Here is a 12,214-nt window from a genome sequence, read left to right on the forward strand (position 1 = left end):
ACTGAGCTATTCCGCCGAGTACACATGCTCACGCATTTTATACATTATATAAGCAATCTTCGTAGTTGCACAAAATTTAACGACAAAAACAGAACTCTCCAAATTATTCAATCGTTACGCGTTGCAACGCTTTATAATTTTTAGGTTTTAAAATCGTCAAAAGATGCATATAATGGCTATATTAGAGCATGGTAATTGTTCAGTATTACTGTTTCCTCACAAATATCATAACTAAAACGAAAATTTGCGAATCTGAAACAACTTTTTTCAATTTTGTAAATTTACCAAAGCGTGAAAAGATCCCTTTAAAGGGTCATAGCGACGTTATTTATCCGAAATGTATTACTATTCCCCACAGGGATCTATACAAACAAAGTTTGTATAAGTCCCTGTTCACCATTACACATATTTACGTAGTCAAAATGATGTTTTTACGAACTCGTAAAGGATTTATTTTATAATTCCAAACATATTTAGTACTGGTATTGAAATCGTTGTGAATGAAATGTAGATGCGCGTGTTAACATTTCCTTCGTGGTGTAATATCATCATTTTTACGGAAAAGCATACAAGATTTCTTAACAATTTATTTAATATAACGCTTTCACTATTTAAATATATGCCTGAAAGGAGGGAATTGGCATTGTTATAAAATACGTGGACCAATATCTATGAGATCACTCCATCCATATGGAATCAGACATTTTGTATACATTAGCATCAAAGGTCAATTTGTGACATCCGAAAAAATCGACACTTACATTTTTTGGATGAGTATTGACTACTTTTAAAGGGACAAGCGCATTATTTATTTACATATCTGTAACTGTATTTTTGTAAGTATTAACACCACTTTTATTTTTCGACAAGGGCGACTACTCTTCAGCAGTTGCGCCCCTTTTTATTAATATGGTCATTTGTTTTTTTTAAATGCTCACACGTGCATAAATTAATTTAGATGTCGTGGTAAAAACCTTGTTGCCAACACATTCTTTCGTCGGTATACTGCTTATTTAATGTGCATTCTTAAATAATTTTGCTTAAGATTCAGTGAATTAATATGTTGATGAATCTTACCGGTATATGAACTCAAATTTTTGGCCGCATTTAAGTGGAGTCACTTAGGTCTACAGACGTATCTACGTGACTAAATACCGAACACAAAATAATTTAAACGTTTGTTTTTAAGCCCTAATATATTCTATCAAAATATCCCTCTGTCTGTATTCAATCAAAATATTAGCCTTATATTTAGGTAAAATATGTTTAAACAAATGATTTAAAAAAAATTCAAAGGCATTCATCCAACCTCCGCCCAGAGATTCGACTTAAACCAGCAAAGCATGCAGGATCAAAGCCGATTAAAGGTCGCAGTGGTGTAGTGGATATGGTGTACGCCTAGCGATCGGGAGGTCACGGGTTTGATTCCCATTGTGGGAGTGTTCTTTAGGTTTCCCGCATAGACACCAAGTACTGGTTCCAGGTGTTTTTTTCCACTTTTTGGGAAGATAGCCCATGGCTTTGGAATTGGGAATTTTATCGACATTTTCAAGAAATTGGGAAAATAAATTCATTAGCCTTTTTATTCCAAATGAAAAGTCCACAAATTAGGGAAATACTAAATTTGATATAACTCTTTATAATCATATAAATTGAAAGAACAAAATCATATAATACTTTGTTTGATGCATACATGCCATACGTCCCGGATTGTCCGGGACAGTCCCGGAAATGAAGAACTTGTCTAGCTGTCCCGGAATTCTGTCAAATGTCCCGGAATTTACAAAATCCATATATACATGTACCTTATCTTGGGCTTAACTGCACCTCGAATCTGTGTATATCTGCAGCGTCTCCATGACAATGCCTACCCGAATAGGCAGACTACGCTACGTGTCAAAATCGCTCAATTAACAGGGGTCCTGTTATCATATTGATTGTCTCACGTTCGCGGTCAAACCGAAAAGGTGGCATTGTTTAATGTGGTTGTTAATTGACTTTAATCTACTACGTCATTATTTCCCGCTGCGTAAGGGCAAAGGATAGTTGTTCACACATCTGAAGTCCTACATCGCTGAGTAAAAAATTCAAAGCAGTTTATGTTCGCACGTTTAACCGACAAAGAAGTTGAGTAAAAAAGTAAGCATATAAAAACGTCATCCTCACTAGGTTTATTATTGTCTTGTTCTAAACCCCCAGTAAACATAACGTTAAAAATAATAAGTGAATTTGAATTGCGTTTGCCATGTCAAAACGCCCAGCAGATTCGTCCACTTGTCCCAGCATCAATAATGCAGTGAGGTCACCATCTATGTTTAGAACGCTTACACTGAAAACACGTCAGTGTTTTTTTTCACTTATAGGGGAATGGTGGCGGGGCCCGTCCAAAGCGGAAAAAATGCGTTATTTTTTAGGAAAAGGGGAAAATTAAAAATTCACTCTTTTATATGTAATATTTATTATATGAATACACATGTTTGTATGAATATAATATTCACAGCAGAATGTCTGTCCTTTTTCTGAAATATATATCAATGATTTTTTCAACATTAGTTTCAGACAGTTCAGCCTTCATGCACAGTCTCAGTTTTCTTAGCCATTTTGAGTCAAATTGAGTTTTTTTTTAATCGATTAAATGGCAAATTTGAGCATTTTTTATCAATAAAATGGACCAAATTGGAATGTTTTAATCAACAAATATTGACACAATATAGATACATCAGGCCTTTTCCTGGCCATTTTGGGAGAATAATGCAATTCATGTGAAAAGTCCACTGATTTGGAAAAAACTAATCTAATTTAATATAATACTTTATAATAATTAAAAATCATATAAATTTTAGTTATGTACTTGGTTAGTTATTTATGAAATAAATTTGAGATATATTTGTCATGATAATGAAACAGTTCTTTCTAAAAAAAAAAAAAAAAAATTATTTTTTTATATATTTTTTTTTTACTTCTGGAGGGGATTTTTTTTACAAAATGGGGGAAAAATATATTCTCTTTTTTGAGGGGAATGGGGCCGAATATCGGCCCCGAAATTGCCATAAAAAAAACACTGCACGTGGCTTGTATCTAGTAACGGAAGTAGTAATGTTTAATTTGACGTTAATAGATCAAGTGTATTTCGGATAGGCTTTCGAACTTTTGCAATTAATGATGCGAAACAAAAAAAAACGTACCAAAAATGCATATGTCTATAAATATCGCTACATTTTATACATGTCCCGGAAAATCAGCAAAAGTCCCGGACAATTTAACTCAATGTCCCGGAATTGGTCTGAAAAATTATGGCATGTATGTTGATGTAATTGAATTACAATTGAGATAAAATATGCATTTAGACACTTCTTTCTAAAAAACAAAAAAAAAATGTTTATAATTTTTTTTTGTAAATTGGGAATTTTTTGCCACATTTTGGGGAAAAAAGTATACTTTTTGGGATTGGGAACGTAGCCGATAAAATCGGGCCAAAAAAAAACCTGGGGTCTATACCCAGGAAACGGACTCGTGAGCGTTTCAAGTAAGCCTTAGGCTTTCTATGCAATCGAGCTAAAATATATAGGTTTAAACTAAATCCGATCAAATCCCTGCCTTTATAACCAACCACTTGATGATAGCCAAGCCACGTGGAACAATATTTTACGGTAATCGCTATTTTTTATGTAGGTTATTTATTCTTTTATTATGAATCTAAACTTATACACTATTTTCAAAATATAAAAGATATTGATACTTCTTTTCATAAAATTATTACTTTAAAAAAATCTTACAAAATTTGGTAGGATTTTCTTGTGATTGCAGAGATTGTGAGAGCATGGAACGACAAGTCTGATTGGAGATTGGCATTCATCAAGAAATCTTGAAGTTTTATTAAAGTAAATGTACATTAAATGCGATATAACAAACTGTCAAACATGTTGTGCAATGGTGAAGCCGTTAATAATTGTAAACATGACAATCCAGTTTGATTTTGGGATGGATTCCATTTAGTGCTGCAACAATACGCCAAAAAGCGTATTGCGATATATTGTCAGCTCAAAAACCCGTATTGCAATATATCGCAATATATTGCTTACTTGTACCAAAGTTATGACTCGCCAATTACCCGATAATCCCGTATATTCCAGTTTTAAAGCAAATTCTGGTAAATGTTTACTATAAAAATGCTCAAGAATAACACAAAACACAAACATTCACCAATTTTCTTACATATCAAATACATTTTAGCATTTGTTACTATTTAAAGATGTGATGAAATAACTTCCAATCGGGCGTTTTTTTTTCCCACTGAACACGCGTAAATCGCCTGACGTGATGTTCCCGTTTTATACAACACAAATACGCCCACACTTTGCACGCGACGTTCTACATGTCTGTATAATTTTTGCGCGCTTTCGCTTTTTATTGAGATAAAGAATAAAGCACTTTTTTTATTGTCGCGTTAGCATTACATTTCGGAAGCATGTTTCCGAAATTCGGATTACAAATTTAATAATGCTCATTTCAGAATCGAAAGAAACATTTAGTTGTGCGTAATTAATTCAACGATAATTCGTTTAAAAGCATAGAATGAATGCTCCCATGTAACAACGCTACTCTGTATAATAGACTTTTTAGAATGCCATTTGTACGTAACAATTTATTTTTACAAAATACCGCTTTGTTTTGTTTACCTTGATATCATTATTTTGGATGGCTTTTCTGAACGAAATGTAGATGCATGTTTGATAAATTTTCGTACCGGTATGACGAAAATCGTATCGCAATACAATATGCGGATTGCGTATTGCGATATATACCGATATACCGGTATATTGTTGCAGCACTAATTCCATTTCTTGCGATATTGTTCAGGGTTTGACAAAAAATATTTTCCTATCTGTGAAATATAGTGTATATAAATTTAATAAACAAGTTTTACAGTTGTATTTTCGTATATCTTAATACAATTCACCAAATTAAGTCAGCCAATAAATAGTTACTGCAAACCATTCTTCTACTCTCTTTAAACAATTTATTTCATTCCAAATTGCTAGAAAAGACTAATTTTCAGATGGCCATTCGTCAAATTATTAGATAATTATTTTTAAGATATTTTTATGACGTACCTGTTGCAGTCATTATACAATTGGGAACTTTTGGGATCAAATGATTTTACTAGAAAAAGTGTAAGACACATGAAGCCATATGGTTCCTACCCATGTTATCCTGTTACTGTTAAATGGTGTTGTTGATTTTAATCATGTTGCACAATGTTATATCGACTGTTAAAAAACCCCTCTTGATACACAAAGCATTAAAATAAACAAGTATCTCTAACAAGTATTGATCTGCTGTCATAATTATAATGATCTGAATAATTTTACAGGAATTTAGCTAAAGCAGTATGGCATGGGGACCCTGCTTCCATTTTTAACGCCCTTTCTTTTAAAATAAGTGTCTCATCATCTTTTGCCTCTGTTTCAAAAGTCATGGTAATTGTAATTACAGACACAGGCAATGCGTTTTTATTCATGATTGAGACAATTTTAACCCATTTATGCTTAGAGTCTAGAAAAAAGACATTGGCAAACAGCGTAGACCCAGATGAGACGCCGCATGATGCTACGTCTCATCAGGGTCTGCGCTGTTTGCTTAAAGGAATTTCTTTAAGAAATATTATCAATATAGAAAATTCACATATATATATACTAGACATCCCTAATTTTGGAGATAAATTGATCCAATTTAGAAGGATGGGAGAGTTCACTTAAGGCATAAATGGGTTAACATCAAATTATTTTTCATAAGGAACATACCTGCAGCTAAAACCTCTAAATAACTAAACTTATATTTTGTAGCTCTTTTGGCATGAAAGCCTGAGGCTCATTTAGACACTGTTCCATTTCCTGGCAAAACCAGAGATTGCTTTCTTTGGAGATCCCATAAACGCTTTCATGGTGTGGATCTTAGCCATGGCTGCTCAATAAATTGGCTAATATCATTTTGCATCTGCAACCCTTTTTAATTCTCGGTAATACATAGTGACAATTGTGTGGTAGTACCTTCTTAACAATTTGAAGCAGAATAACTTTACTTGAACTGTTTAGAGAGACCCCATTGCTCAGTAGTGTCCAATTAATGCAAATGTTAAACAACCAATGTTAATCTGTTCACTTTCCCATACCATCACTGCATAATTTAATTTGCCATAATGTTGAAATTTACTATACTCTGATCAAACTGTAAATTTCACATATAATACCGCTTTGGCCTTAAAATAGGTGTAAGTAAGCCCTGCGCATGGCCCCTTAAAACAGTAGCAAATTTTTTTCTGAAAATTTCTGTTGAAGCTTATTATTGGTAAGTATGTAAATGTATCTATTACAAATCTTGATTTTTCTATGAAATGCATGTACAGCTGGTTTATTATTTAAATTACAGCATGTTCGTTGGCCATGATAAAATACCGGTATTGCCAGAGAGTGATTGTTAATGTATGCGTCTGTTGATATCTTTCTTCTTAGGGTGCAATATTTCTGTACCCCCCAAATGCCTATGATATTCATAATATTATAATATGTGCTATGTTTGTTTTGTTTTTCAGAATTCTCGTTCAATGCAAGTTAGATGATGCATCCAGTTGGCAGATAAGCCCCCTGGCTGGGTAATGGATGATGAAATAGCTGATTAGTCCCCATATGGATGCCTCTTGATGTGGTAATTACATGTAATCATTGAACCACCTGTGACTTGGTATGTGGATGTAAATCAGTGATTTTTTAGGGCCAATTTGTTGCCACTATTCAGTCCAATTACCTGCATTAACCCATTTATGCCTAGCGTCCTGAAAAAAGGACATTGCAAACAGCATAGACCCAGATGAGACGCCGCATAATGCAGCGTCTCATCTGGGTCTGCGCTGTTTGCGGCGTCTCATCTGGGTCTGCGCTGTTTGCTTAAAGGAATTTCTGTAAGAAATATTCTAAATATAGAAATAAGTATACTAGACATCCCTAATTTTGGAAATAAATTGATCCAATTTTGAAGGATGGGAGAGTCCACTGGGCATAAATGGGTTAAAATGGTCCTCTTCATGGAAGCTTTATTTTGAAACAAGAAATATCTTCTAATCAGTATCTAAGGGTTTGAAATAAAGCCTTTAAAATTTGAATTTATTAAGAAAGGTCTTTAATTAAATATAACTTTCTGAGGGCATACAAATGCGTTGAAAGTCAACAACAACAAATCCTCCAAGTTTTGTCAACTTGATGAGTGACTTTTGTTCCAGGACAAGTTGAACATTTTGGCTACTGTTCTGAGAACACAAGCGATTTTAAATACCATTTGTTAAATGGTGTTAAATTGCAAAAAATTAAAATAATGTTACATCACTTACATGATGCAATGTTGTTTATTTTATTATTTACACAATAAAGTACTGCTATATTAAATAAAAGAATACCTGATAAATACACATTCGTTTTTTATAAAAAAATCATTACTTGACAAGTGCAATAAATTAATGAACTTCATTATATATTTATTCCTATTTATTATATTATGAGAATTTCATGTTGAATTTTGTGTACTGCACTGATGTTGGTTATTCACTTCTCTTATTACTGAGTCAGTGGAGTGAATACCAGATTAGTCTCCCTTGGCCTATACTGGAAAGAACACTGGTGGCATGTCACAGGTACTTTGACTGTTTTGTTTTTGCTTTTATTGTATGCTTATGAGCATCGCCTTGGAAAATCAGGGTCTAATGTATGTGCTTAAAATCTTGTCCCAGTTTAGCCTGTGTAGTCCACACAGGCTTATCAGGGACACCGTTTTCTGCTTTTATAGTATTTTTTGTTTAAGAAGTCTCTTTATAGCAAAGTTTCACACTGCACAGGCTTATCTGATACTGCACTGTATACACATCGGTCTTTAAACCCCCTTTTGCCAGAGGTTCAAGTGGGTACCTTGATGTTTTTTACCAAACAGTTCCAAAGAAAAAGGCTACAAGGTTGTGATTTCGTTAAAGTATTGCTTCATGCAAATGAATGTTAACATGTAATAATGGTTATAACAGCAGGTGTCTACCTGACCATTTTGGGAAAAAATGAAATTTTGGGAATGGGAATTTTTTCGCACCTAAAGTCCACTGATTATGGAGAAGTAATTTAATAAAAATCCTTATTATAATTAACATTAGAGTGACAAAATCAAATAAACTATAGTTACAATTTGTCAGATGTAATTAAATTAAAATTTGAGACTTAATAATCATTATTATAATCACACTTCTTTCTAAGAAAAAAATATTGGGAATGTTTTTACAAATTCAGTTTGGGTCCATTTAATGGACCCGTAGATTCGCTAGGAAAAGGCCGTAAAAGAATATTTTTTTTTCCGTTTTTTTTTTTAACCCTATTTCAGTGGGGTCACAGCATTCAGTTTACCTTCTAACATAAATCCTGGAAAAGCTTAGCTGACCTGAGGGTTTGAGAAGTATTTAAGCACTAATTAGTGCACATACTAACGACAGTACGTGAAAATTGCTTTACTTTGATCATAGGTATAAGGAGGATTATGTTTGTTGAAATAAATTCAAATTAAAACTAAACCCAACAGAACTATCTGACCTGGTTGATATTCAAACACAGGATTGACTCAGTTTTAACCTATTTATGCCTAGCGTCTAGAAAAAAGGCCTTGGCAAACAGCGTAGACCTAGATGAGACGCCGCATGATGCAGCGTCTCATCAGGGTCTGCGCTGTTTGCTTAAAGGAATTTCTGAAAGAAATATTCTACATATAGAAATAAATGTACTAGACATCCCTAATTTTGGAAATAAATTGATCCAATTTAGAAGGGTGGGAGAGTCCACTAGGCATAAATGTGTTAAAGTCCAGCACACCACCAACTAAGCTTACTGGACCTGGCAAAAGAAAAAGTGAAAATGTTCTCAGTTAAACTTGTAAACTAGAACTTATCACTTTGCATGCTGGGAAATTTGTCGTCTGCTAAAATGTCTGCTGAATTTCTAAAATTAGCATTTTCTTCAATTTTTTTCAAAGAATACTATCAGAACAGCAAACAGTTTGAATCCTGATGAATCCACATTCTGTGGCGTCTCATCTGGATCCATACGGTTTGCAAATGCCTTCGAAATTCGGCACTGAAAGAGTTAACCATTTTGCTGCAGTCTCACCTTTTTCCACACACATGCTTTGGTGCCACATTTCACAAGGTGGATTTATTGGGCAACCCCCTGGGGGTCAGATACATATCCCCTAGTTATCCCTGGCAATCATGATCCCCTGTCAGTCCCAAGCTGGGTCCCTACTGGAAGGTAATACGGTCCCCAGAGGGGATCCATGTCTGGTCTCATTAATGGACCCATTTTGTGGCAGGGTAGACTTTATCAACTTAGGCAGTATGCAAATGTCTGGTGATAATGGTGTTAGTGTTAACACTTCTATCAGCCAGATAATGTTGCTTACATAGTAACAAAATGCAAGTGTATCTTAGTCTAAGTCTGCGAATTAATTATTAATGATAATTAGATGGGAATTGAAGGCTTAGGTTAGCTTTTCTAATTTGAGTCGTGTTCTGAGAAAACTGGGCATAATGCATGTGCGTACAGTATCATCCCAGTGCAATCTGCACAGGCTAATCTGGGACGACACTTTCCGCTTAAATTGTTTTTTTTTTAAGAAGAGACTTCATTTAAACAAAAAATGTTATAAAAGCGGAAAGTGTCGTCCCTGATTAGCCTGTGCAGATTGCACAGATTTATCATCATCATCAACATCATCATCATTATCATCAGCATCATTATCATCATGATCATCAGCATCAGCATCATCATCTTTTTCATCATCATCATCATCGTTATTGCCTTCATCATTATCATTTTCTTAATGATTCATGTTCATCATTGTTATCTTTGTACCGTTATTGCCACAGTAAAAAGAATGTCACACTTGGTTTAAAGGTATAAAAGGTGTGAAAAGTCTCAAACCAGCGACCTTCACTGGGTTTGAAATCAGGCTATCCATGTCCTCTACTGCACCAGCTATTGGGATCAAAGAGACTGGGTAAACATTCCAGTGTTTATTATCAATTAAAGCTTGTCATTCATTTATACATATCTACAGATTGAGACTTAAATCATTTACAAACATCTCATGCATAGATGATTTTTACCATGACATAAACCTGAAACATCTTGATCCATTATTGTGAAGTGGCTGTTCTGCTACATACATTTAAAATATTATGTTTCAATGGAAAGTTTCATAAGAACTTTTAGTTTATGTATTAGGCACTGTTATAACAAACACTTTAACTTTTAGAGTTATCATTTTTACATATACAAATATTCATTTCTTTGTTGGCTTTAAATAACTCCTATTATTATGTCATGAAAAGTAAAGTAAATTGTTTGTTTTTTGTGTCACCCGTCAATGTACGGCCAGCCAGTGTGACTTATGAGACACACTTACTGATCAACATCTTTACTCCTGAGTTATCTTGTGTATGATTCTTTGACACCAGAGTTGAGAATTATAATGCACTAGAAATCTTTAAGCTATAAATTTCATAGTTTGGCAATGAAATAGTATTGTCGTTTCTTTTTTGGGGGTATATTTTTCAATTTTGCGGTAGCTATGTCAGTGTGATAAGATAAGACATGAAAGGTATGGTTTAAATGTTGCATTTTAATTGGTGTTTTATGGTTGTGGTAAATTTTATTTTGTAGGTAGTAAGTTGAAATGAAACTGTAAAAAAAGAATAGTTCTTTACAACTTCAAATTAAAGAAACATTTATCTGCCAAAGTTATAAGACCCTTACTGTATTTTACTGCAATTTTCGTACCTTTAGCCTTGCATTAAAATACCCTACTCAACACCCTATGGCGATTACTTTCAAATTCAAATTAACTCAAACAGGGTATCAGGAATTAACCAATTATAAACCCACTTGAAATTAACTGACTATTCATCTGAACCCCTTATAGCAGTACCACTCACACTGTGACATGTCCTGACCAATCGGTTTATGGCTCCAGGCAATGGTCAGCCAATCATAACGCAGCAAAGGGTAGAAGTGTGTCTCTGATACTTTTACAGGGTTGCGGTAGGCAGTAAGAAACATGCCTTCTCCTACATGCTAGATTTCACAGCTTGGGCCGTATAGTCGTGGGTAGTACTAGGGTTTATCCATAACTTGCAGCTGATTTCAACAACTGATACAGTCACTATGTACTGGTGGGGACAGTCAGCATAGTTTTTGGTGATTGTGATATATACCTTTACTAGTATCGGATATATATCTGTTATGTCAGCGTATGGTATAGAGCAATCATTTAGGATCAGTCAGTGTTGTGTGAAGAAGTGTTTTATTTAAACACTGCTAAAGTGAATGACATTAGTGGTGTGGTATAATTGAGTGAGCTAACATTTGGATATTGAGAGATAAATATTGAGAAGGAATTACTTATTTGGTGTGATATTTTACGCTTAACTTTCAGTTTTGTTTAGCATTACGCTGTTCTATAGCTTCGTTTGAGATACAGTTTATTGTTATTAATTGATACAAGTAAATGATATGTGTCGCGTTCAATAAACATTTTCTAAAGCCCCTGTAAAAGTGGTCATTATAGATTTGTCGTAATTTTATCCCAGTATCCAATTTTTGACAATCGCTTTGGACGTGCGTTTGTCACAAATAGTTTGGATTTCGAGTCAAGAGAATTTGAAGAGCAGTGGTCAGGTATGGATTTCAAACTGGAGATTACTGATTGTTAAGTATCTATCAGATACTATTGTGCCAGGGAACATGTGCTAGAATGCCGTGTATCGTTAATTATACTTATGTGCAGGTGTCTATAGGCTATATTCATTACTTTTGTGATTTTCCGCAAGGTATGTAAGTTGCCAGAAGTTTAAAGCTCGTGTCTTTATAGACTGTGCTATCGAGGAATGCTTTTATTTTAGACCATTTAATTGTCAAGCTGTTTCAAGTTTAGCGTGTTTTTGTTTCAAGTTTGGAGGTTATTGTAAAACTAAAAGAAGGATTTTTCTCGTTTTGACTTGGAGGTTTATGAGTGACTACAAGAATATTCAAATTAAAGTTGAAAAGTGATCTTCTGGACATATTTTTCTGACAGTTGGAGTTATTCATTCACAACTGTAAGTATTTTGCTTACAATAGCTATATTGTAATTAAAT

The 12,214-nt window shown here is 34.1% G+C and overlaps 1 long non-coding RNA gene across 1 annotated transcript; it reads left to right on the forward strand.

Annotated features, from left to right (window-relative positions):
• The first annotated feature begins 933 nt into the window (after positions 1-933).
• LOC127832438 (uncharacterized) lies at positions 934-10,078 on the forward strand. The gene is made up of 4 exons (XR_008026897.1): positions 934-1,000; positions 6,593-6,705; positions 7,620-7,684; positions 9,975-10,078. It is a non-coding gene; the product is annotated as an uncharacterized LOC127832438 (long non-coding RNA).
• The last annotated feature ends 2,136 nt before the right edge of the window (positions 10,079-12,214 follow it).

This window comes from Dreissena polymorpha, chromosome 5 (assembly GCF_020536995.1).
Source record: "Dreissena polymorpha isolate Duluth1 chromosome 5, UMN_Dpol_1.0, whole genome shotgun sequence".
Classification (NCBI taxonomy): domain Eukaryota; kingdom Metazoa; phylum Mollusca; class Bivalvia; order Myida; family Dreissenidae; genus Dreissena; species Dreissena polymorpha.